Below are 26,869 nucleotides of genomic sequence, written 5' to 3'. Positions count from 1 at the left end.
TCTCAAGAGTCTTCTCCAACACCACATTTCAAAAGCATCAGTTTTTTGGTGCTCAGCCTTCTTTATGGTCCAACTCTCACATCCGTATGTGACTACTGGAAAAATCATAGCTTTGACTATATACATCTTTGTTGGCAAAGTAATGTCTCTGCTTTTTAATACACTGTCTAGGTTTATCATAGGTTTCCTTCCAAGGAGCAAGCATCTTTTTCCAAGGAGCTACCAGAAGGTGGTACCTCTCCCCCATCACTACTCCCCCACTAAAAGCTACTCTCCTGGGTTATCATGGTAGGGCAGGGTGGGGTCTGAAGTTTAGAGAGGCACGCGGGCACTCACGGTTCCCACTCTTCCAACTCACAGTGAATTTCAGGCCTGCTGCCCACAGGTCTAGACGCTACCTCCTGGTTCACCTGATGAATAGTAGCCAGTGTCTCAGGTTGGCCTGGGGACTGTAACAGGCTAAGCCTGTAACCATGTAAGAAAATGGGAAAGAAATGAATGAACACTGAGTGTGTACTCTCAGTTGGGCACGAGGTCATTCAAACAGTACCAACTCTGAAGGGATTTATTTCTACCATACTTTAAAAAGTTGTAATTTGGGGGACTAATGAAATGGGAGTCTCAAGATAGACAGTATTGTATAGTGTTCAGAGGACAACTGACACTCAAGCACAACCCCAATCCTACTCTTCATCCGTCAAGTAAATTTGAAAGGGCATTTCTCTCATGCTTTCAGGTAAACTCCTACTCATCCCTCAAAACCCAGCTCCAATTTCACCTTTTTTGTAACTTATTCCCAACTCCTCCAGTGTGAGGGAGTGTTCCCGCCTCTGGGCTCCCGTCCATAAATCTCACTATGACAGTTACCACCCTGCGTGGTGGCTCCTGCCCTGTCTCTCTCCCCTAGTTCATGATGTGCTCCTTGAGTGTAGAGACCTTCTCTGATTCATTTTTGAGACCACCCCTGGCACCTTCCCTTCACCCGCAATGCCAAACACAACGTCAGCCAGCTGCATCACAGGCATGAATAAGTGGAGACCGAAGGAATGTTTGATTGAATCAACTCACTTTGCCTGCTAAGCTATTCTCAAAGCAGATCCTTTGTGCTGGGTGACTAAGTGGAACAGGTCACAGTCACCTGGGATTTCGTGGTGGTTGATGGCCTCTCTTTAAACACTGCAGCTTCCCTGTTAGCACCGGTAGAGACAGGAGTCAGCATGTCCCTGCCTCTGTCCAGCCTCCCTCTGAAGAGGTTTATCCAAAACATTTCCCTCCGTAGGGGTTTCTTTCAAGCACATCTGTACCCTGCAGTCATGTCTGTTAACTGGGTCCCCCCACCCCCTAGCCAGAGCTGTCAGCAGCAGAGAAGAGGTGCTTGATTGCATTTAACTCCAGGCCACAGAGGGAGGGGCTGTGCTCGCCAGCCCCCGTCATCACCCCACAGCCCCCAGTGCCCACCTCATGCCTGCTTTTTCCTCTTCTGTCTTCCCTGGGATCTGGCTCACTGACCATCCTCCTCTTCCTCTGTCTCTGCTTGTCATCCCAACCCTTCTGGGCCATGTGCTAGGAACTTCCCCAGCCCAGGCTATGAGCACATCCTTCTGGAAGAGGGTGAGGAGGTCATGGGCTTTGGGGACAGACCTGGGGATAAGCCCCAGATTCTTTATTTCCTAGTTAGGTGCCCGAGGCGGGCGGTGTTGATTCTCCACCCAGAGCCCTTGGATCCTTTGCAGTGTCTGGGAAACGTGCCTCCAATCGGGCTGTGCTTTTGCCTCCAAAGGCTTGCACCTGCATCCCTCCTCTGGAGGCTGCTGTTGGGCTGCGAGCCATTTGTCCACAAGTGCAGAATCCTAGACACGCCTGGGGATGTCCACCTCCCACCCCCATCCCTGAGGCCCTTGACCAAAGGCTCTTGGATGTGCAGGGGCCGATTCTGTCTCTCGCTTGCCAAGCCTGGGGCTGACTCACACTGCAGGGAGGGCAGGACTCTGCCTGCAATGCCCGCCTTCTCTGCTGGGTCCGCCCCCGCCCCCTCTCCACCTTCTCCTTGGAGCACTTCATACAGCTCCCATCTCTGGGTCTGCTTCTGGGGAGCATGAATCAGGACAGTGACTTGGGCAGGTCATCGCACATTTCGGAGGCTTGGCTTTCTCATCTGTGACTTGGAGTTAGTCATGTATGTTTCTTAGACTTGTTGGCAGGATTAGATAAAACAGTGTATGAGGTGCCTGGTGTGGGACAAGTAGCGAATCCGCAGGTCCTGTTAGTGATCCCTCTTTTCAGAAAGTCAGCCTGGGTCACTGGCCTGGGAATGGGAGGCCTGAGTCATGTTCTAAAGTAGCTGATTATCCTTTAGTAAGTCTCTCTGCTTCTCTAGGCCTCAGACTTTTTTCCTTCTTTTTTTTTAAAATAGCTTTATTAAGATGTAATTTACATAATGTGTCATCCACTTATTTAAAATGCACAATTCAGGGGTTTCCAGTATGTTCACAGAGAGATATACTACCTTCACTACAATCTAATTATAGAACATTTTCATCACCCCAAAAAGAAATGCCCACCCATTTAGTCACTCTCCTTTTCCTTCTGCCCCTCCTCAAACCCATGGCAACCACTAATCCACTTTCCGTGTCTATAGATTTCCCTGCTCTGGACATTTCGTGTAAGTGCAGTCATATAACGTGTGGTCTTTGTTGATCGCTCTCTTTGACTCAGTATAATATTTTCGAGGTTCATCGATGTTGTGTCACATGTCAGCACTTCATTCCTTTTCGTGGCTGAATAATATTCCATTACATGGATGTACCACACTTTGTCTATCCATCCACTGGTTGATGAACATTTAGGTTGTTCCCATTTCTTGGCTATTGTTTATAGTGCTGCTGTGAACAGATTTTTTTTTGTATGGAAAAAGGGCTTTATTTCTCTCAGGTATATACGTATGTATTTAGGAGTAGAGTTTCTGTGTTATATGGTAACTGTATCTTTAACTTTTCGAGGGATCGCCTGTTTTCCAAAGAGCCTGCCCCATTTTACAAGCTTATCAGCATGTTTGAAGGTTTCAGTTTTTCCATATCTTTGACAGCACCTGTTATTGTGTGTTTGATTGTCTCCACCCCAGTGTGGGTAAAGTGATGTCTCACTGTGGTTTTATGTGCATTTCCCTGATAGCTAATGACATTCAGCATTCTTCCATGTACTTACTGACTGTTTGCATAGGTTCTATGGAGAATGCCTATTCAGGGTCTTTGCTCACTCTATAGTTGGGTTATGTGTATTCTTACTGTTGATTTGTGAGTTCTTTCTGTTATGTGGATATTGGTCCCTTATCGGCTACCTGAGGCCTCGGTTCTCTTGGTTGTGGCTGCTTTATTTCTCAGATTGGAAACAACCTATGTAAGGAACCCCGCACACCCTGCGTAGCTATCGTTGTTCAGTCACTAGATCGAGTCGGGCTCTCTGTGACCCCATGAGTTGCAGCACTCCAGGCTTCCCTGTCCTCCACTGTTTGCTCATAGTGGCTGTTAGCTGTTGTTATTAATAGAACATTCTTTTAATCCCCAGCATCAGATAAACCTCTAGACATCATCTGATCTGATCCTCCGCTCCATCTACCCATTTCACAGATGAAGCGACTCAGGCCGGAGGGAGGACGTTGCTTCCTGCTCTTGGCTTCAGAAATGGCTTAAAGCAGATCTGGGATGGAGCCCAGATCGTGTGGGCAGGTCACCTCCTCTCCTTGCACCTCAGTGGTTTCATCTCAAAATGGAGATGACGGAGGGGTTCAGCTAGCTGACACTGAGCATCTCATGTGTGCAAGCCCTGTCTGAAAAAAGTCATCCTGCCCAGGCCTCCCGTTTCACCAAGTCCTACATGTCCCTACCTGCCCATTTCACAGATGTGGAAACTGATGCTCAGAGAAGTAAAGCCCCTTACCCGAGGGCTCGGGTCTAGACAGTGACAGCACCAGGATTCAGCCCCAGGATTTTCCAGCCCCAGTGCCCATCCTGGCTTTTGCTGTGCCTCCTGGGAAGCACTTTCCCCTTTTTCTTCCTCTTCTGATATTCACTGTGGTTATTTCATACGCTCTCAAATGACCACAGAGGAAACCTGAGGAAAAAAAAAATCGTTTTATCACTTCTTAGATCTCCTGATCTGATACTTTCAAATGCAGTCCAGGCTCAGCTGAGAACCACCCCCAGCCTGGATTGTGCTGAGTTTGGGGGCAAAGATCCCTTGGGCCTCCCCTTCTAGAAGTCAAGCAAATCTGCCTCCTCACTGGGGGTGGAGGTGGGGTCCTTGGGGCAGGGGCTGGGTCTCTTTCACCGCTGTGTCCCCAGTGCCCAGCACAGGAAACCATCAGAGCTGGTTCTCAGGCAGTGCTTGGTGAATAATGGCAGTTCATCATTGGCAAAGACTCTGATGCTGGGAAAGACTGAAGGCCAAAGGAGAAGAGGGAGGCAGGGGATGCGATGCTTAGATAGCATCACCGACTCAGTGGACAGGAATCTGAGCGAACTCCAGGAGACGGTGAAGGACAGAGGAGCCTGGTGTGCTGCAGTCCATTGAGTTGCAAAGAGCTGGGCACCATTTAGCGACTGAACAACAACAACGGTTGGACAGAGAAGATGCCTTGAGCTTAAGTCTCAACCATAGACAGCCCCTGGCTTTCCACCTCCACCTGGCACGTTAATTAATGAAAACAAATAGTTATATAAATGTTACTATATCTGATGGGTACTACTCTAAATCCTTTATATATATTAACTTAGTTAATCCTCACACAGCCCACAAGATAGATATTTCTCTTGTCCCCATCTTACAGATGAAGAAACTGGAACACAGAGAGGTTAAGTCACTTGTCTGAAATGGCACAACTCAGAGGCAGTAGAAGCAGAATCTGAACACACGTGCTCTGGCTCCATGCTCTTTACCACCGAATGCTTCACGCCCTTGCTTAAGAACTGCCAGCAAAGCCCAGCTTGCACCCTGTCCCTCCTTCCCTCCCTCCCATGTGTCTTGAAAGGAGACCCCCTTTCTCCCAGGCAGGCACAGAGGTTCCCAGAGCTCACAGCCTCTCCCGGGGTGTCGGGCACTGTCAGTGGGAGGGCAGGAAGCCCCAGATGATGATTTCCGAACACAAGGAGGAGCCCCACACTCACTGAGACGGGCTCACTGGGGGCGGGCTTTGGCCCTGGGGCTTCCAGCTTTATTTTCCCACTGCATTTAGAGTTTTTCTTAAGAGGAACCATGTTCATAAAAAGGAAAAAAAAAAAAAAAAAACTGTCAGTAACTGCCCATTGGATGGCAGGTCCTAAACAGAACATTCCCAGATAAAAAAAATTAGGCTGTGAAAACATTCAAGTGGTGGTAGGGCTGCACTTTGGATTCAGAAGGTCTGATGCAAGGCCTCTCAATGGGTATTTCTAACAAGCTTCCCTGGAATTTCTTAAGTCTATCAGAGAGGACAGAAGCCTGGAGCATTCACACCGGAGCCCAGGAACCTGCAACTCCTTTTCATCTTTGATGATGAACGCGTCATTCAAGTTCTGTCCTCCAAGTTGCCTCCTCTAGGAAGCCTGCCCTGATTCAAAGTAGCTAATCACTCCTTCCCTTTCTATGTCCATCAGACTTGATATCATAGAATAGTTATTGTATTTGGTCCTTTTGAACAAGAAATGTTTCTTATCTGTCTCTGTGCGTGCGTGCAAAGTCGCTTCAGTTGTGTCTGACTCTTTGTGACCCCATGGACTGTAACCAACCAGGCTTCTCTGTCCATGGGATTCTCCAGGCAACGATACTGGAGTGGGTGGCCCTTGCCTTCTCCAGGAGATCTTCCTGACCCAGGGATCGAACCCGGGTCTCCTGCATTGCACGCAGACTCTTTACCACTGAGCCGCCTAGGAAGCCCCTGCCACTCAGCAACTATTCCATTTGCCAAAGATAAAGCTGACGCTCAATGAGAGTTTGCTGAACAGGCAGATGAACTAAACAGACAGTCCACTTCGGCCATCCAGAGCTCCTTGTGGTCAGGTTTTTAGGCTGAAAAGACCAGATTTCTAACTTTGCCACTTGCTGTCCGTTTTGACTTTGGGCCGTTCGTGCGTTCCATCTGAATCTCAGTTTGCGCATCTGGAAAAAGGGAATGATATTGATCCCTCCCCCGCGGAGGAGCTCACAGGATGTAGGCAGGGAGTGTGACGGTCTTTGTGAAGCTGAGGTGCAGTGCTGGAGTGCGGGAGGGGTGGGCAGATGGCCTGGGGGCTGTGCTGTTCCTGCTCTGGAAGGTGGGTGTTCTGAGAGGCGTTGCTCACAGGACTTCTGGGCTCCGGGCCTGGCCTCCCCTGGGCTCACAGCACTGAGGGTGAGGGCAGATGGAAGTTCCAAAGAGAAGCAAGCAGGTGGCGCCTCCAGGGAACGGCACCCGCTGGGTCTTGGGTGTTGTGTGGAGAACTCAACCTCCAGCCACCTTCCTGGTGTTCCCGCCCCGCCTAGCTTCCCTGCCCTTCCTGCCCATCTTGCAGGGCTCCTCCTGGGCCCCAGGTCCCGTGCCAAGCAGGATGGGGCCTTCCCTGGAAATATGCTACGCCCTTTACAGCTCAGCAGTTCTGAGGTCAGAGCCGATTCCACCCTCTCCTCTTCGGACGACCTGGCCTAGTGAGTCCTGTGTCCTTGGAGTCTGGGTGGACAGATCTCTAGACTGACTCACCGGTTGTTAGAATGTTGCACAGCTGGTAAATCTCTGCCGTGGGGCAGCGTCCTCGGTCATCTTGGCTCTCACTGTGGCACCTTTGCAGGCCTCAGACGATTGCATCCTTGAGACGTAAGTGTCATTATTATCATTACCACTTTGGTGATGGGAGGCTGAGGCATCACGAGGGGAGCTGACTTACCCCAGGGCACACCACTTCACTCCTGAGAAAGCTGGAGTCCAGTCTGGAGACCAGTCAGTGCCTCTGAATGAGGGAGGGAGGAGGGAAAGGCTGTGTGTTAAGCTGTTTATCTCCCTGCTTTGGGGGTCAGGATCTGGGACCTCCCTGACCCCTCTGAACCCCACCGCAGCGTTAGGAGACCACCCACTTATGGGAGAGAAAGGAGCGCAGGCTAGGAGACCCGGTTTTGGCTTTACCTGCACAACTAGGGTGTTTTGGTTTGATGTGATAATGTACGAAAGTGGCTTCAGAATAAATAGGCAGACAGATACACAGAACAGAGTCCAGAAATAGACTCAAATACATATGGGGATTTGGTATATATTAAAAGGTGACTTTGAAAATCACTGGAGAAAAGACGTTCAGTTGCTGAGTTGCGTCCAACTCTTAGAGACCCTATGTCCTGCAGCACACCAGGCTTCCCTGTCCTTCACTATCTCCTGGAGTTTGCTCAAACTCATGTCCATTGAGTTGGTGATGCTATCTAACCATCTCATCCTCTGTTCCCTGACTTCTCCTGCCCTTAATCTTTCCCACCATCAGAGTCTTTTCCAGTGAGTCAGTTCTTCACATCAGGTGGCCAAAGTATTGGAGCTTCAGCTTCGGCATCAGTCCTTCCAATGAAAATTCAGGACTGATTTCCTTTAGGATTGACTGGTGTGATCTTCTTGCTGTCTAAGGGACTCTCAAGAGTCTTCTCCCCAGGACTGCAGTTTTAAAGCATCAATTCTTCAGCACCAGCCTTCTGTCTGGTCCAACTCTCATATCCATACATGACTACTGGAAAAACCATTGCTTGGACTAGATGGACCTCTGTTGGCAAGGTGATGTCTCTGCTTTTTAATGCACTGTCTAGGTTGGTCATAGCTTTTTTCCCAAGGAGCAAGTGTCTTTTAATTTCATGGCTGTAGTCACCATCTGCAGTGATTTTGTAGCCCAAGAAAATAAAATCTGTTTGTTTTTCCACTTTTCCCCCATCTATTTGCCATGAAGTGATGGGATTGGATGCCATGATCTTAGTTATTTGAATGCTGAGTTTTAAGCCAGCCTTTCCCTCTCCTTTTTCACCCTCATCAATAGGCTCTTTAGTTCCTCTTTGCTTTCTACCAGTAGAGTAGTATAATCTGCAGGTCTAAGACTATTGATATTTCTCCTGGCAATCTTGATTCCAGTTTGAGTCATCCAGCCCAGAATTTCATATGATATACTCAGCATAGTAGTTAAATAAGCAAGGTGACAAAACATAGCCTTGATGTACTCTTTTCCCAATTTTGAACCAGTTCATTGTTTCATGTCTGATTGGTTCTAACTGTTCCTTCTTGACCTGCATACAGGTTTCACAGGAGACAGGTAAGATGGCCTTTATTCCCATCTCTTTAAGCATTTTCCACAGTTTGTTGTTAGCCACACAATCAAAGGTTTTCACATAGTCAGTGAAGCAGAAGTAGATGTTTTTCTGGAATTCCCTTGCTTTCTCCATGATCCAACAGATGTTGGTAATTTGATCTCTGGTTCCTCTGCTTTTTTTATATCCAGCGTGTACATCTGAAAGTTCTCAGTTCATGTACTGTTGAAGCCTAGCTTGAAGGATTTTGAGCATTACCTTGCTAGCATGTGAAATGAGTGCAATTGTACTGTAGTTAAACTTTCTTTGGCATTTCTCTTCTTTGGAATTGGAATGAAAACTGACCTTTTCCAGTCCAGTATCACTGCTGAGTTTTCCAAATTTGCTGGCATATTGAGTGCAGCACTTTAACAGCATCATCTTTTAGGATTTTAAATAGCTCAGCTGTAATTCCATCACCTCCACTAGCTTTGTTTGTAGTGATGCTTCCTAAGGCCCACTTTAGTTCACACTGCAGGATGTCTGGCTCTAGGTGAGTGACCACCCCATCATGGTTTTCTGGGTTGTTAAGTCCTCTTCGAAAACCACTTTACCTTCTTGCATTTCTTTTTCTTTAGGATGATTTTGCTCACCTCCTCCTGTACAATGTTATGAACCTCCATCCTTAGTTCTTCAGGCTCTCCCTCTTCCAGATCTATTCCCTTGAATTTATTTATCACTTCCACTGTATAATCATAAGAGGTTTGATTTAGGTCATACCTCAATGGCCTAGTGGTTTTCCCTACTTTCTTCAAGTTAAGCCTGAATTGTGCAATAAAGAGTTCATGATCTGAACCACAGTCAGCTCCCGGTCTTGTTTTTGCTGACTGTATGGAACCTCTCCATCTTTGGCTGCAAAGAATGTAATCAGTCTGCTTTCGGTATTGGCCATCTGGTGATGTCCGTGTGTAGATTCGTCTCCTGTGTTGTTGACAGAGAGTGTTTGCCATGACCAGTGTGTTCTCTTGGCAAAACTCTTTTAGCCTTTGCCCTGCTTCATTTTGTACTCCAAGGCCAAACTTGCCTGTTACTCCAAGTATCTCTTGACTTTCTATTTTGCATTCCAGTTCCCTATGATGAAAGTACATCTTTGTGTGTGTGTGTGTGTGTGTGTTAGTTCTAGAATGTCTTGTAGGTCTTCATAGAACCAGTCAACTTCAGCTTCTTCAGCATTAGTGGTTGGGACATTGACTTGAATTAGTGTGATACTGAATGGTTTACCTTGGAAATGAACCAAGATCATTCTGTCATTTTTGAGATTGCACCCAAGTATTGCATTTCAGACTCTTTTGTTGATTATGAGGGCCACTCCATTTCTTCTAAGAAATTCTTGCCCACAGTTGTAGATAGAATGGTCATCTGAATTAAATTTGCCCATTCCCATCTATTTTAGTCCACTGATTCCTAAAACATCATTGTTCATTCTTGCCATTTCCTGCTTGACCATGTCCAGTTTACTTTGATTTATGGACCTGACATTCAAAGTTCCTATGCAATGTTGTTCTTTACAGCATCAGACTTTGCTTTCACCACCAACTGAGTGTCATTTCCGCTTTGGTCCAGCTCTCTTTCTGGAGCTATTTCTCCATTCTTCCCCAGTAGCATATTGGATACTTACCATCCTAGAGAGTTCATCTTCCGGTGTCATATCTTTTGCCTTTTCTTAAGGCAAAATGATTTCATGGGATTCTCAAGCCAAGAATAGTGGAATGGTTTGCAGTTCCCTTCTCCAGTGGACTACATTTTGTCAGAACTCTCCACCATGACCTGTCCATCTTGGGTGGCCTTGCATGGCATGGCTCATAGCTTCGTGGAGTTACACAAGCCCATTAGCCACAACAAGGCTGTCATACATGTGATCATTTTGGTTAGCTCTCTGTGATTATGGTTTTGTTCTGGAGGCTGTTGAATTGTAGTTCTTCTTCTGTCTGCCCTCTGACAGATGAGGTTAAGAGTCTTGTGCAAGCTTCCTGATGGGAGGGACTGGCGTGGGGAACACTCTGTGGGGGTTTGCTCTGGCGGGCAGAGCCTTGTTCAGTAAATCTTTAATTGTCTGCTGATGGGTGGGGCTCTGCTCCCTCCCTATTAGTTGTTTGGCCTGAGGTCTGGAGTCTACAGGCTCTATGGTAGGGCTAATAATTTCAGTTCAGTCGCTCAGTCGGTTCCGACTCTTTGCAACCCTATGGACCACAGCATGCCGGGCCTCCCTGTCCATCACCAACTCCCGGAGTCTACTCAAACTCATGTCCATTGAGTCGGCGATGCCATCCAACCTAATGGTGACCTCCACAAGGACTTATGTCAACAGCTGCCTCCCAGGATGGCTGCTGCCCGTGCTCCTGTCCCCGCAGCAGGCCACTGTTGACCCATGTCCCTGCAGGAGACCCTCAAACACTCACAGTCAGGTCTGGCTCAGTCTCCTGTGGGGATCACTGTTCCTTCCCATGTATCATGATGGGCCCAAGGTTTTGTTTGTACCCCACAAGAGTCTCTGTTTCCCCCAGTCCTATGCAAGTTCTGTAAGCAAATCTTCATTGGCCTTCAAAGTCCGGTTCCCTTGAGGTTCCCAGGTCTCTGGGCATTCCCAGTGTCTCTGGCGCTGTTTTATAATTGAATTGGCTCCACTAGGTCAGGCCACTTGCCTCCCGTCAGCAAAACTGCTGGGCTGGGGTAAAAAAATAAATTACTCAATAAATGGTATTGGAACAGTTGAAGAAACACCTGGAAAATATTAAGTTGGACTGCAGTTTGCTCCTTTTACCAGAATTAATTCCAGATGACTCAGCATGTAAGATTTCTTAAAGCTTAAATACAACTACTTGAGATTTTGAAAATAATCCCGAGATGGAGAAGGTCTTCCAAGGTTTAATGCATAATTTAAAATGTAGGGAAATTTTTTATACATTCTAATACCTAAAAATTTTAAATGTCTTCATCACAATACTATTAGCAAAGTCAAAAGACAAATGAGTTATTTGGGAAAAATAATGACAAGCATAAATCCTAAGAAGCAGCTAATTTTCTTAATATATAAAGAGCCCCTACCAACCAATAATAATAATAATGAATCCAACCTCATAAGGAAAAATGGTCAAAGAAAGTGAAAAGGAAATACAAATGGTGTTTAACCCTGTGAAATGATACTTGACTTCTCTTATTATAAGTGTAAATTAAACTACAATGAAGTACCATTATAACATATTAGACTGGCAAAAATTTTAAGGTTAGACAAAACACCCTGTTGTCAAGGTTGTGCAGAATCAGATACCCTCATAAATTGTGGATGTTGTACAAATACTTATAGCCTTCAGGGAGATTACTTTGGATCTTTAAAAAAAAAATTAAATGCGCAAATCGTTTGGCCCAGCAATTCTGCTTCCAGAAATCCATCCTCCAGATAAACTTGTGCCTATGTGAACCAATGATCGTCTGAGGAGAGTCAGAAGTGACAGAAGCTTAGAAAAAGTGAAAGTGAAAATATTAGTTGCTTATTAGTTGCTTGGTCATGTCTGACTCTTTGTGACCCCATGGACTGTAGCCAGAAGGCTCCTCTGTCCATAGAATTCTCCAGGCAAGAATACTGGAGTAGGTAGCCATTCCTTTCTCTGGGTGATCTTCTCAACCCAGGGGTCAAACCTGGGTCTCCTGCTTTGCAGGCAAATTCTTTTCCATTTGAACCACCAGGGAAGCCCAACAGAAGCTTGGAAGGAGCCATAAATATCCACCTCTGGGGCACTGGCTAAATAAATGGTCATCTCTCCATATATGGCTTACTATGCATCTGTGGGAAACAATGAAGCCAGCCTGTATAAACTGATAATAAAATGCTTTCCCAGAAGCAATATTTTCAAAAGAAAGAAAGGAAAGGGTGGGTCAGTCAGTTCAGTCGCTCAGTTGTGTCCGACTCTTTGCGACCCCATGAATCGCAGCACGCCAGGCCTCCCTGTCCATCACCAATTCCCGGAGTTTACTCAAACTCATGTCCATCGAGTCGGTGATGCCATCCAGCCACCTCATCCTCTGTCATCCCCTTCTCCTCCTGCCCACAATCCCTCCCAGTATCAGGGTCTTTTCCAATGAGTCAACTGTTTGCATGAGGTGGCCAAAGTATTGGAATTTCAGCTTCACCATCAGTCCTTCCAATGAACACCCAGGATTGATCTCCTTTAGGATGGACTGGTTGGATCTCCTTGCAGTCCAAGGGACTCCCAAGAGTCTTTTCCAACACCATAGTTCAAAAGCATCAATTTTTCGGTGCTCAGCTTTCTTCACAGCCCAACTCTCACATTCATACATGACCACTGGAAAAACCATAGCCTTGACCACACGGACCTTTGTTGGCAAAGTAATATCTCTGCTTTTTAATATGCTATCCAGATTGGTCATAACTTTCCTTCCAAGGAGTAAGCGTCTTTTAATTTCATGGCTGCAATCACCATCTGCAGTGATTTTGGAGCCCCAAAAAATAAAGTCTGACACTGTTTCCACTGTTTCCGCATCTATTTCCCATGAAGTGATGGGACCAGATGCCATGATCTTAGTTTTCTGAATGTTAAGCTTTAAGCCAACTTTTTCACTCTCCTCTTTCATTTTCATCAAGAGGCTCTTTAGTTCCTCTTCACTCTCTGCCATAAGGGTGGTGTCATCTGCATATCTGAAGTTATTGATATTTCTCCCGGCAATCTTGATTCCAGCTTGTGCTTCTTCCAGCCCAGCGTTTCTCATGATGTACTTTGTATATAAGTTAAATAAGCAGGGTGACAATATACAGCCTTGACGTACTCCTTTTCCTATTTGGAAACAGTCTGTTGTTCCATGTCCAGTTCTAACTGTTGCTTCCTGACCTGCATACAGGTTTCTCAAGAGGCAGGTCAGGTGGTCTGGTATTCCCATCTCTTTTAGGATTTTCCACAGTTTATTGTGATCCACACAGTCAAAGGCTTTGGCATAGTCAATAAAGCAGAAATAGATGTTTTTCTGGGACTCTCTTGCTTTTTCGATGATCCAGCGGATGTTGGCAATTTGATCTCTGGTTCCTCTGCCTTTTCTAAAATCAGCTTGAACATCTGGAAGTTCTCGGTTCACGTATTGCTGAAGCCTGACTTGGAGAATTTTGAGCATTACTTTACTAGCATGTGAGATGAGTGCAATTGTGCGGTAGTTTGAGCATTCTTTGGGATTGCCTTTCTTAGGGACTGGAATGAAAACTGACCTTTTCCAGACTGGATAAAGGGTGGGTAAGAGACAACAAAAGAAAGAAAGGAAGGAAGGAGGAGGCCAAGAGCTTGCAATGCATATGCCTGTGTGCACTTAGCCTGGCCCTGGAAGGGCACCCAAGGAAGGAGTGATAGATGCTTCTGGGAATAAGTTCTGAGTGGCTGGCGGGACAGGGCTTGGTTTTTACTCTATTTTCTTTAGTATCATTTTTTTCTAACCCTGTGCATAAATCAATTTATTGCATGTCCAAATAAATAATAAACCAAGCAACACAGAAACACTTGCCACATAAGAGGGGCTGAATATATCCCTTCCCTTCCCCCTCACTGCACCTGAGTCTCCTCTTCTGCTACAGTGGAGCCCTGAGTCCCAGCACTGCCACCTCGCTGGGCCATTGTGAGGATCAGCGCGGCCATCCAAAGGGACCCTGCTCGGAAAGGAGTCTGGTACTTGAAAAGCAGTAGTGATAGTAATGATGCTGTTGTTATTTAAGGTTTCTCTGGGCATCCCACAGACCCAGTCTGCTTCTCCTGATGACTGAAATTCTTCTCTCTGTGCTTCCGTTTTGTCATCTGTCAAATGTGCCTGTCTGGGTCTCACGTGGGTGATTCCTAACCCTGGAGGTCTGGAGGGCTTCCTCCTCTTTCTGATTATAGGGAACAGCCTATTTCTTCCCTCCTCCTCCCCCACCGTTTACTGGAGGCCCCTCAGGTCTAATGCAGTTCCAGACCTTCCTTCTTCCCAAGCCTCAGAGGTGTGGAGTGGGGATGGAAGCAACCCAAAGACCTGGAATAGCCCACCTTCAAGGTCATTACTGTAGCCCTGCTTGCTACTGATGACAAACTGTCTTTTTCTCTGCTGACTGCACTGCCAGCAGATTTATTTAAGTAAATCAAAAGTGGTTCATCTCCTGTGGCACAAATAAGGACGTTTTTAAAAGGAATACAGAGGGAGACCTAAGAAACTGGGAAGACACATTTGGAAAGACAACTGAAAATATGTCTTTCAAGTATTTTTTTCTCTTAACCAGAAAACGTTATGCAACAGAATTACAAAACATTTGAAACATAGAAGCCAAAAAAAAAAAAAAAAATGTCTTCAGAGATCCCAACCCTTAAACACAACTCTGACTATAATTGGAATTTTTATGTGGTTGTTAACATGGAACGTGGTACGCATTTAGTTTTATAGCTGTTCTTTTTCATTTAACATATGAGTGTTTCCCCACAATGCTAAAGCTTCTGTAGCCTCACATTATAATAACTGCATAATATTCCATCAACTACTTGTGCCTTTGTTGACTTAATATTTTCATGTTGCTGGACATTTAGATTTCATCTCATTTTTTTACTGTTATACAAATATATGATGCAAAGTTTTCCTGCATATAATATAGGAAATGGTTCTTTGAAAGAGCATTAGGACAACTTAGAAAAGAAATACAGAAGGCCAGGAAACATTTGGGGGGAAAATAGCTCAAACTTCACTGGTAAAATTAGAATCACCATGAAATATCACTTAACTTCATCAAATTAACATTCAGTTTTTAAAATGACAGTATGCAATGTCATTAAGAATATAATGAAAATATAAGTAATATAGCTTTTATGAAAAGCAACTAAGTATATATATCAACAACCTTAAAAATGTTAATGCATTTAGATCCTAGAATTCCACTTGTGGAAATTTATCCTAAGGAAATAACCAGATACATGAACAGATATTTTTATATAAAAATGTTCATTGCACTTCCTTTATTAGTATATATTTTAAAAATTAGAAACTCCCTTCAAATGTTCAGGTGTAAGTTAAATGTATAAATTATGGTAAATCTGTATTATAGAATTTTTATATAGCTATTAAAAGTCATGTTTTTCCAGAATATATAATGACACAATGTCATGTTAAGTAAAAAACAGTGGATGCAAAGTCAAACAGCCAAAATAGTGTCCCCCTAATTTTAGAAGAGATTCATGTTACGCATTTTGTTTATATAATGTTACATATTGCCCTGCCAGGCTCCTCTTTCCATGGGATTCTCCAGGCAGAAACACTAGAGCAGGTTGCCATTTCCTTCTCCAGGAGATCTTCCCAACCCAGGGATTGAACCTGCGTCTCTTAAATCTCTTGCATTGGCAGGTGGATTCTTTACCATTAGTGCCAGCTGGAAAGCATATACATACATACACACATACATAAACATATACACACATATAATGTTATTTACCTAATTTATGCATAGATATAAGGCTGGTAGGAAATATACCAAAATATACATCAAAATGTTAACTTTGGGGGAATGGTATTAGGAATAATTAAGGAATATATCTGCTTTCAACTTTCTGTAGCAATACTTTTCTTATTAGAGTAAAACAATGCATTTTTTTTTTAAAGCCTGATCGTATGAAAAATAATCAGGTCAAATAGGATCGTATCATCTTATAGTCTCATAAAGTCCTCTCACTGACATCCATTGGGAGTTGCAAATGGATGGGCCATGGTCTTCAGCCAGGCAACAGATGAAGCTGATTTGGTTGGCCTGCTCACATTTCATATATAATTTTATCTTTCCTGCTTCTCTTGAAAAAAAAAAAAAAAAGTCAAGAGATTTTGCCAACACCGGACCCACGTTCCCACTTGGCGAGCATGTCGGGAGCTGAGAGGCAGCTGGCCCATTTGGTCGTAGCATGAATGCGAGCTGTCCACAGCCCCCCAGTCACCGGCCTCCACCCTCCGTGTTGTCTACGCCTGGCCTGCTGGCATAGGCAGCTCTCCTGACCCCTGCTTGCCCCACTCCTCTGATTGGAGAGCAAGTTCATGGCTTAGTCACCTGCCTGTCCCCCAGCCCTCCTCCCAGCCTGCACTGCATGCTTGTTGAAGGAGTTTATGGATGAATAAAGGGAGTCCCCGAGAGGAGCATCCAGTCCAAGGTCACCCAGTGATGTGGTGGCGGAGCCAGGACCAGAGCACATCTCGGAGTCCGGAAGGGAGTCCAGCGACGGGCCATTCCTTCCATGGGAAAGGATCTTTCCTGAGCTCTGCTTTCTCCACCCAGAATCGGGGGTGACGTGCAGTCAACAGCAGCTCTCAGGAATTCTCTTGTGTAGATGAATCCACATACTGTCCTGACTCACAATAATTTCAGTGAATGTAGGACAGGAAGGAGGACTTTACAGAATGCCAGGGTCTGGGAAGAAGAGGAAGTGGGAGGAATATTGTTGTTTGGTCACTCAGTCATGTCCGACTCCTTGTGACCCCATGGACTGCAGCACTCCAGGCTTCCCTGTCCTTCACCGTCTCCCAGAATTTGCTCAAACTCATTTCCACTGACTCAGTGATACCATCCCACCATCTCATCCTCTGTCCTCCACTTTTCTTCCTGACCTCAATCTTTCCCAGCATCAGGGTCTTTTCCAACGAGTCAGCTCTTCACATCAGGTGGCCAGAGTATTGGAGCTTAAGCTTCAGCATCAGTCCTTCCAATGATGTTCAGGGTTGATTTCTTTAGGATTGAGTGGTTTAATCTTCTTGCAGTCCAAGAGACTCTCAGAGCCTTCTCCAGCACCACAGTTCGAAAGCATCAATTCTTCAACACTCAGCCTTCTTTCTGGTCTAGCTCTCATATCCATACATGACTACTAGAAAAACCACAGCTTTGACTAAATGGACCTTTGTCAGCAAAGTGATGTCTTTGCTTTTTAATACACTGTCTAGGTTTGGGAGGAACGTTGATCTACCCTTGACTTGTTTGAGGTCCATGGGCAAGCCATACGGCCTCCTTGCACTGACTTCCATGCCAGGAACCACCTACCTACCCCCAGGGTGACTTCAGGTTCCTGAGGAGGGTTGGAAGTATTAAGAAATGCCAGTAACTTGTTATCTTTTCCTTACCACTTCTCTTTCTTCCTCCTCCCCAGTGTAAACTCATGGCCTAAACATGATCTGGGATTTCCTCTTAATTCAAAGGGTATTGGCCAGCTTCCTCACAATGAGCATTATTTATAAAACTTCTGAAATACTGGTCTCAGTGATAAACTGCATGATGAAAATAACAAACATCTGATTAAAATGGAAAGAAAAAGAGAGAACATTCTTTCAGTTAGAAAATTATTACATCATCAGAGACGGCTTCTTTTTGACTCATGTCTTACTTTCTCTAATAACATTGTGCTCAGCACTGTGGGCTAAACAGTGGAAACAGTGACAGACTTTATTTTTCTGGTCTCCGAAATCACTGCAGATGGTGATTGTAGCCATGAAATCAAAAGACGCTTACTCCTTGGAAGAAAAGTTATGACCATCCTAGACAGCCTATTAAGAAGCAGAGACATTACTTTGCCAACAAAGGTCCGTCTAGTCAAGGCTTTGGTTTTTCCAGGAGTCATGTATGGATGTGAGAGTTGGACTATAAAGAAAGCTGAGCACTGAAAAATTGATGCTTTTGAACTGTGGTGTTGGAAAAGACTCTTGAGAGTCCCTTGGACTGCAAGAAGATCCAACCAGTCCATTCTAAAGGAGATCAATCCTGAATATTCATTGGAAGCACTGATGCTGAAGTTGAAACTCCAATACTTTGGCTACCTGATGTGAACTGATTCATTGGAAAAGACCCTGATGCTGGGAAAGATTGAGGGCAAGAGGAGAAGGGGACGACAGAGGATGAGAAGGTTGGATGGCATCACCGACTTGATGGACATGGGTTTGGGTGGACTCCGGGAGTTGGTGATGGATGGGAGGCCTGGTGTGCTGCAGTCCATGGGGTCGCAGGGAGTTGGACATGACTGAGTGACAGAACTGAACTGAAGCACTGTGGGAGAAGTGAAGGTCAACAAAATTTGGCTCTGTTTTGCATAGAGTTTGACTCCATGTCATCTATATTCCATGCACTCCCCTACATTTCCCAACCCATGGCAGCCAATCACCGCCAGTACCTAGTTCAGGGTGGTCAAGTCCATAGCACTTCATTGACTATTGAAGATCCTTTGGCACTCGCATCCCATGTGGTGTTAATCAGCTGTGTATCAGATGACAGAGCCTCTTCATCCTGCCTCCCGGAGTCACCTCATGGAACAGAATCCCCTGCTGACCAGGAGTTCCCCATTTAGCATGAGGGAGAAATTAACTTTTGCTCTGTTATACCTCTGAGATATGGGTGTTTTTTTTTTTTTTTTCCACAGCATAACCTAGCCTAGGCTGACTAATACAGTCCCAGCCCTCAGTAATAAGAGCTACTGTTTATTGAATGCCTACTATATGCCGAAGGACTTACTTGTTTTGTCTCATTTAATCCTCGCTGCCACCCTTTAAGAGAGCTGTTACCATGTCCACTTCCCAGACAAGGAAGCATTCAGAGAGTCTTGCCCAGTGTTAAGCAGCTAGTAAGTTGCAGGATCATGGTTCAACCTCAGGTCTGTGTGACTTTAAGGTTGCTATTTCATCCTGAACTAGCTTCAAGTTCAAGAGAGCTTAGACAAGAAAATGTATTCTGCAAGGGGAAGGTTGGAGTCTGGGCTCATGGGAAAAAGGCGAGATCCTTAGTTTCCGATGAGAAGGAACATCCAGGCTCAAGATCCCCATCAGAATGCTGATGTTTGGGAGACAGAAATGCCGTTTTATAGATTGTTTATCAGTTGCATGTGTACACACCATTAATATCTGTCAGGCACATCGCTAGTGCTTTGCTCCTATCAGCAAGAGTAATTCCTAATATAAGCCATTCCCTGTTTCACGAGTATTTTAACCCAGAAACAGGGTCAACATTGTAAAACACTGGGATAGGAAGGGACCGCCTCTGAGATGCCCTCACTTTTGGATCGAGGAGGGCGAAGCCCAGAGATGAGAAGTGTCCTGATTCAGATCTCTCGGTGCATTCCCGGTGCTCCTCACAGCCGTACCTCAAACACTGGGCTTTGGGCAGGAGCCCACCGAAGAAAATGTATCTGCTCCTAAGATCCTAACGCATCCTGAAGGCATGACCGCCTTGGACTCATCCACCTGTCCCAGTCTCTTCATGCATGCATTTGCCAAAAACCAAGTATTTTCCCATTAGTTACCTCTTCTGACCTTCACAGGAACCCTCTGAGTGAGCAGAGCAGGCCTTGTCCCCCTTGCACAGATGAGGAAGTCTCAGCGAGGTGGAGTAAATTGTCCAAGGTCACACCACTCTGTGTAACTGCAGCCCAGATCTCTTTACTCTCAAATAAACCTATGATCCTTCCAGATTCAGGAGATGCACTCTTGACCATAGCCCAGCCCGGTGGTGACGGGCGTGGTTCTGCACTCATAATCCAGCCATTCAACCCTTTTGAGACTCGATCTCTTCATCTGTAAAATGGGAAGGTAATAGTACCTCAAGAAGAAGTCAGCTAATGCGTACGATGGTCTTAAAATAGTGCTGGGGACACAGGGCTCCATCCATATCAGTCAGGACCCTAATGGGGCCCTGGGCAGCAGTAGATGGATTGTGGGCAATTCTCAGGGACCTCAGTGGTCCAGGATGTGTAACAGCTTGTTGTTTTGGTGAAGCAGAAGTTAACTACTTAGATGGAATGATATTATGACAATAATTTAAACACATATGCACCCCTTTGTGAAAAATGGCCACTAAGGGAGTGAGAACAGCAAGAACCCATGTAATTAGAGGAGAGACAGTCAGGAAGCCTGTGCCTCTAGGGTGACTGCGTGTAGGGAGAAAGCCAGGAGTGCCTCTGGTGCCTTGTGGGAACCTCTGGGAAATTGCAGATGTGGGTAGAAGGGTGTCATTCATGTGGCGTTTAGTCAGTGGCCCAGGAGCACCCACTCGTGCCCTGCACACCCCCAGGGGGGACATAAGTGCCCAGAGAACACTGGACGGAGTGTCATTCTACAACCGTGACTCCACCAACACACCTGGACCCCCTGGGCCCCAGGTGAGCACAGTTAGACCAGAACGCGAGGCTCTGTCCCCTTCCCTGGTCCTCACTGAGGCCTGAGCTCTCCCCACCCAATAGTGAGGAAAGACAGCCGTCACACGCTGCCCCAGGCCAAGTGGATCCAGGCTAGGCTCCCCCGGGCCTGCTAAGGGTGGGGCAGTAGGTCGGTCACATGGAAGGAAGGGCTGGTCTTAAAGTTTGTCGGTTCAGTAGAAGTTTGTTGTTGTTATTCAGCCACTCAAGTCATGTGGACTCTTTGCGACCCCATGGACTGCAGCACGCCAGGCCTCCCTGTCCTTCACTGTCTCCCGAAGTTTGCTCAGACTCCAACCATCTCATCCTCTGTCACCACCTTCTCCTCCTGCCCTCAGTCTTTCCCAGCATCAGGGGCTTTTCCAGTGAGTTGGCTCGTCATAACTCGTGGCCAAAGTATTGGAGCTTCACTTTCATCATCAGTCCTTCGAATGAATATTCAGGGCTGATTTCCTTGAGGACTGACTGGTTTGATCTCCTTGCTGTCCAAAGGACCCTCAGTAGTCTTCTCCAGCACCACAGTTTGAAAGCATCAATCCTTCATTGTGCTCAGCCTTCTTTATGGTCCAACTCTCAGTTGCCCAAGCACAAATGCAAACAGATACATAGTGTAAGTAGATGGGTTGGGGGAAAATAGACTAGGCCCGAACCTGGGGGTTTTATGAGGTCTCTTCTGAAAGATGCTGTGCTTTCTAGAGGAGAGAGAAAATGATGTATTGTTAAGGGTGATGTGTTGCAGTTAGGGAAATTGGGAGCTGGAGGTAAGCAGACCTACGTTCAACTATCCCAGCCTTGGTGCACTCTAGCTGTGTGCATCTGGCAAGTGTCCTCATTTCTCCAAGCCTCCCATCATCAACTCTGAAATAGGAAGGATAATTCCTACCTGCCAGTTAGAAGGATTAGCGATGGCGTAGGTACCTGTGAAGTGGTGGCTGTCACGCTGGGGCTCCTGGTCTGTACGAGGTTCTGTGCCAGATGCTTGCCTTCCCTCCATCTTGGTGTCCTTGAATTTTACACCCCTGGCCTTACTAGTATACTAACTGCACTGCTCTTTACTCAGCTGTTGCATTGGCCAAAATGTTCCTTCGAGTTTTTCCATAAGATGTTACAGAACATCTTTGGCCACCCCAATACTTGCTAAGTCCACTCACTTTTTTCTGCCAGCCTATAGTATTTTTTATTTTAGAAAGTTAGGTGGGAAACTTATAAGCTGCCTGATGAAATTTTCTAGTAACTTTTAAAATTTTGTCGAAGTATAGTTGGTGACGCTAGTGGTAAAGAACCCGCCTGCCAATGCAGGGAGATGTAAGAGACACGGGTTCAATCCCTGGGTCGGGAAAATCCCCCGAAGGAGGGCATGGCAACCCACTCCAGTTATTCTTGCCCGGAGAATCCCACGGACAAAGCAGCCTGGGAGCCTGGTAGGCTACAGTTCTTGGGGGTCACAAAGAGTCCGACGCAACTGAGCGACTTAGCGGCAGCAGAATACTTGGTTTACAATATTGTGTTAATTTTTTCTGTACAGCGAAGTGACTCATTATGCATATATATTCTTTTCATATTCCTCTCCATTATGGTTTCTCACAGGATTTTGATTACAGTTACCTGTGCTTTACAACAGGACCTTGTTGTTTATCCTCAGCTCATTTTTCAAATTACGCCTCATCCTGAGCAATACTAGCCATGAAACTATGGGCTTGAGGTGCTTTTTTTTTTTCTAATATGCCTTAAAATATGTGCATAAGCATTAAAACAGCAATTTTCTTTGCGTGAGACAGAAAAGAGAAGAATCACTGTGTTTACCAGCATTTATCTTCACAGCATACTTTGTTGTGCTATGTGCTAAGTGGCGTCAGTCATGGCCAATTCTCTGTGACCCGATGGACTGCAGCCCACCAGGCTCCTCTGTCCCTGGGATCTCCAGGCAAGAATACTGGAGTGGGTTGCCATGTCCTTCTCCAGAGGATCTTCCCAACCCAGGGATCGAGCTTGAGTCTCATGTCTCCTGCATTGGCAGGCAAGTTCTTTACCACTCACACCACCTGGGAAGCCATACTTTAGGATACCCCAAATGTCCATATTTAATCCTCAAGATGTTGTGTCAAGAGGAGAATTACCCCGTGTTCGAGATAAAGAAATGAATTTCCCGATTAACAAGACATCATCTTGGTAGCTTTCAAAGGTCGGTCTGACATTCCTTCAAAACATTTTCTTTTCAAGAGGGATCTTTCAGATCCTGAGTCTCCTCCCCTGTCACCAACGAGATCAGAATCCTGTAACGAGTGGTTCCCGGACCTCGAAGCTTCCTGCAAGTTTGTTGTTCCTTTTGAAAAGATTCACAGTTCATCTCCATCCCTTGTAAATCAAACCCAAGCCTCCGATGTGAGGAGAAATCGTAAACAGCTTTGAACGGGGCTGGCTGGATGGGGCCGGAGGTGGACCTTCAAAGCCCAGCTGTGCTTCCACCGGGACCATTTCTACTGTGTGGTCCCTTGACCGCCCACTGCCCCCATCTTCCCGCTCCTGGCCTGGCTGTAACTCCCACCACCGCAGCGCAGTGAGTTCCTGCCGGAGCTCAGGAACCTGCGTGGATTCTTCAGAACTTATTGACTTTACAGTGTCACTGGCTCAAATTATGGGGTGTCTGGAGGCTCCAATCCTGGGGTGCTGCTGCAGCCTGGGTGGTGCTCTGGCACTTGTGAAAGCCTCAGGACAAGTATGCTGCTGAGCTCTCTAGGATTCTCAGGGCTGCAAGGAACAGAAACCTCCTCAACCAGGGACCTCTTCATAAGCATACAGAGACAGCCCAAGGAGTGGGGGCAGGGTTGCAGAGGAGCCTTTAGGAAGGGCTGGAACCAGGAGCCGGAGAACAGCAGAGACCCAGCTCCCCGCTCCTCCTCCGCAAGACACCAGTTACTTTCTGGGTGTCCGATTCATTCCCGGGTGTCTGAGCAGACCGACTGTCCTGCTTCCAGCATCCGTGGGGCAGAAAGCGGCCGTCCGCAGCTTGGGAGTTTTCTGCCACCCAGAGAGAGACTAAACGCTGTCTCTATCAGGCCCTGTGCCTCCCAGGAGAGGGACACGCTCTGGGCCCTCCAGGCAGTCCTCCGCTGCAGCCAGAGTGATCTTTTCGCAATGCAGATCTGATTTTATTCTTCCTCCTCGGTAAGACACTTCTGACTCTTAGCGTGAAGGTGAAACTTCTCGAAGTCCTGCGTGGTCAGCCCCTGCGTACGGGCCTCACCCCTCTGCCCAGCCTCATCCGGGTCCCCTCGATCCTCCGCCAGGCCTTTGCTCTTCTCTCCTCCCCCGTCCCCAACCTCCCCAGCCAGGTCATGCTCCCTCTTACAGACACTCACAGCCTGTGTCCCAGACGCGCGTTTACATTTGTGTGTATGATGAGCCTTTGATTTTCACTTGTCTGCCTCCATTCAGCACACAGTCGGCACACCTGGGGAACAGCAGCTGGAGCCTCATCATGTCTTGGAGAGATGTCTCCAAGCCTTTCAGAGCTTTTGATTTTCATTATTCTTGTTACTGTTCAGTTGCTAAGTCACGTCTGACGCTCTGTGACCCCATGGACTATAGCACACCAGGCTCCTCTGTCTACTATCTCCCAGAGTTTGCTCAGATTCATGTCCATTGAGTTGGTGAGGCTATCGACCCATGTATTAAGTTTGAGACGCTGCCCTTTTGGAAACCAAATATGATGCTGTTATAGGGAATTATTGGAGAAGGAAATGGCAACCCACTCCAGTATTCTTGCCTGGAGAATCCCATGGACGGAGGAGCCTGGTGGGCTACAAAGAGTTGGATACGACTGAGTGACTTCACTTATAGGGAATTATATCCCAAATCACAAGCAGCCATTCAGCTACACAAAGTGTGGTCCACCGACCAGCAGCATCGGCATCACCTGGGGAGCTGGTTGAAAATGCAAAATCTCGGACTTGACCTCAGTCCTACTCATTGAGAATCTGTATTTTTGTTTTTAAAGTCTAACTCATTTTAAAAAATTTATTTATTTACTTGGCTGCATTGGGACTCAGTGATAGCACGTGGGATCTTTGTTGCAAGATTTTTCGTTGAGGTGCACGGACTCTGTCTAGTTGTGGCGCACAGGCTTCATTGCTCCAAGACATGTGGGATCTTAGTTCTCTGACCGGGGATCGATCCTGTGTCTCCTGCATTTCAAGGTGAATTCTTAACACTGGAGCACCAGAGAAGCCTGGAGAATCTGTAGTTTACCAAGTGATTCACGTGCAATTCAAGTTTGAGAAGCACTGGATTAAGACACTTTTTTACATTCCTATAATCTCCCTTGACTTCTTTCCATTTCTTACTCCTTGTCTTCTGCACCATGAGCTTCCAGAAGCTGGGACCCTGCATGACCTGAGGGCTGGGTACAGGCCTGGCATGATATAGGCGAGGATTTTTCTCCCTAAAATTATGCCCCAGGAAAGTTCCATACAAAACCTTTCATTTTATAGGATGCTGTATAAATTATTTTGTTTTGAACAAAAAGTACTGTCTGGGAAAGGCACATTATCTGAAAATGACCTCAGTGCTAGTTTGGATGTTTATAGCAATCACCCGGTGGATTCGATAAAAAATAAAGAAATGCGACCCAATTTAGTCATCATTTCTGGAAAGTATGATTTCACAGTTGTAATTGCTGGGTATCACCGTATGAGTGCCCTTTGAAGATCATCTTTAAAAGTATTACAGTACGTGTTTATGTTGTGGGGTCACAACCTGCATGCACAAAATTAATTTAGAAAAAGACTGCTCCTTGACAGCTTCCCTCATATCTGCGCAGTTCCTAACCCTGCAGGGTTAGCCCCTAGGGACCACATTGGACAGGTGACTGGAAACCCCTTGCTCTGCCTTTATTAGCTGGTGGTTGCAGGTGAGTTCTCAACTCCAGTGTTCATGATGTGCCTGGACAATGGAGATGCTGCTCTCTGAGTCTGCTTGCCTTTCAGCATCATTTATCCCACTCTGTAGCTGAAGCCTCACTTACCCAGATGCCCCTCAGGACCCTTGGTTGTTCCCCTCCTTCGCTACCTGCAGCCTCTTCTATCTGTAGCCCAGGGACCCGTGGGGACCCGAGATCCACGCTTCTGCAAAGCTGTAGGTCCTGAGAGCTGCGGGTGCTCCCCTGTGCCCTCAGGCTTCCTGTTCCCGCACACCCTCCACCTCGCACACCCTGTCTACCTTGTGCCATCTCCACCATGCACGTTCTTCCATCTTGCACATCCTCTTCACACACCCCACCACCTCACATACCCCATCCGCCTTGCACACCCTCCGCCTTGCATGCCCACAGGGCTTGCTTGCTGCCCTCCTCACAAAGTGCCACCCAAACCAGCTTCCTCTCCCCACCCTCCCTTTCCAGTTCCTCACGCGCCGAACATTTCCCCCTTGGATCTAATTCCCATTCTGTCCTGCTACCAGGATTTTATTTAATGAAGGAATGGGAGGACAAAAGTAGATGAATGACTTGGAGGCCCGTCCCTTATTATGCTAACAGTTGCCGTTCTGAATTGGACATCTGGTTTTGCTCGGCTTCTGGGATGAATGTGCAGGTGGCTGGTGGAGGGTGACATTCTCTGGGGTGGAGGAGAGGGGATTGGGGGCTTCCTACCGCTGATGGAGCTTTCAGGGGAGATGCCACCTCTAGGTCGACCCCTAATGGCCATGGAGCCCAAGGCAAGAAAGGGTACAAATGGACTGGGGTGGTTGCAGTCATGGATTCTGGGGATAGATGTGGGAGTTGAGGTTTTTGGAACCAAACTGTAAGGGGTCTTTCATGTCAAAGACCTCAGAGTTTGCCCTTTGGGACGTGGGGAGCAGTGAGGAGTGGACCTGGATGCTAGCATGGTCCGATGGTGTCTTTGGACAATCCCTCTAACAACAAAGAGAAGGGGTGAGAGAGGGCAAGACGGGAGGAGGGCAGACCAGTTAGGAGAGAATCATAGCATTCCTGCCGCCTGAAGCAAGACAGGGACGGGAAAAAAGAGAGGATTGATGTGCAAGAACTTCACAGGCAGAAGCAGGATGATGCAGAAAGAAATAGCCTGGGGAGGACTTCCTGCTTTACAGGTGTGCGGCTGGTGGGCGGGCACCAGTCATAGACACAGGTGCCTCGGAGGAGGTTGGGAGATGCCAGCCATGAGGGGCCCTATGGGAGGAGTTGTCCAGGAGGTGTTTGGATACATGGGCCTGGGCCTGGCAGATCTGGATGGATTTGGGGCTTGCCGCAGGGATTCAGAAGGCTGGAGAGACGATGGTGAGGTGACCCAGAAGCAGCGGCAAAGCGATCCAGAAAAGTGGATGGAATTGAGAAGCATTTAGGTAGGATGGGCAGCACTTAGAGATGGTTGGAACAT

The 26,869-nt window shown here is 46.6% G+C and overlaps 1 protein-coding gene across 4 annotated transcripts in view; it reads left to right on the top strand.

Moving 5' to 3' along the window:
• Window positions 1-26,869, top strand: part of HRH1 (histamine receptor H1) — a 142,245-nt gene that overhangs the window by 70,173 nt on the left and 45,203 nt on the right. The window contains exon 1 of one of the 4 annotated variants that reach the window (XM_043443028.1): window positions 6,805-6,823. The exons of the other annotated variants lie outside the window; for them this stretch is intronic. The gene's annotated coding sequence lies outside the window, so the exon portion shown is untranslated. Of the gene's footprint in view, window positions 1-6,804; window positions 6,824-26,869 lie in introns of those variants that run through there. 4 annotated transcript variants of the gene reach the window in all.

The sequence above is a fragment of the Cervus canadensis genome, chromosome 22 (genome assembly GCF_019320065.1).
Source record: "Cervus canadensis isolate Bull #8, Minnesota chromosome 22, ASM1932006v1, whole genome shotgun sequence".
Lineage (NCBI taxonomy): Eukaryota > Metazoa > Chordata > Mammalia > Artiodactyla > Cervidae > Cervus > Cervus canadensis.
Note: the sequence above shows the minus strand (reverse complement) of the source record. Positions and strands in the feature narration are given on the sequence as shown.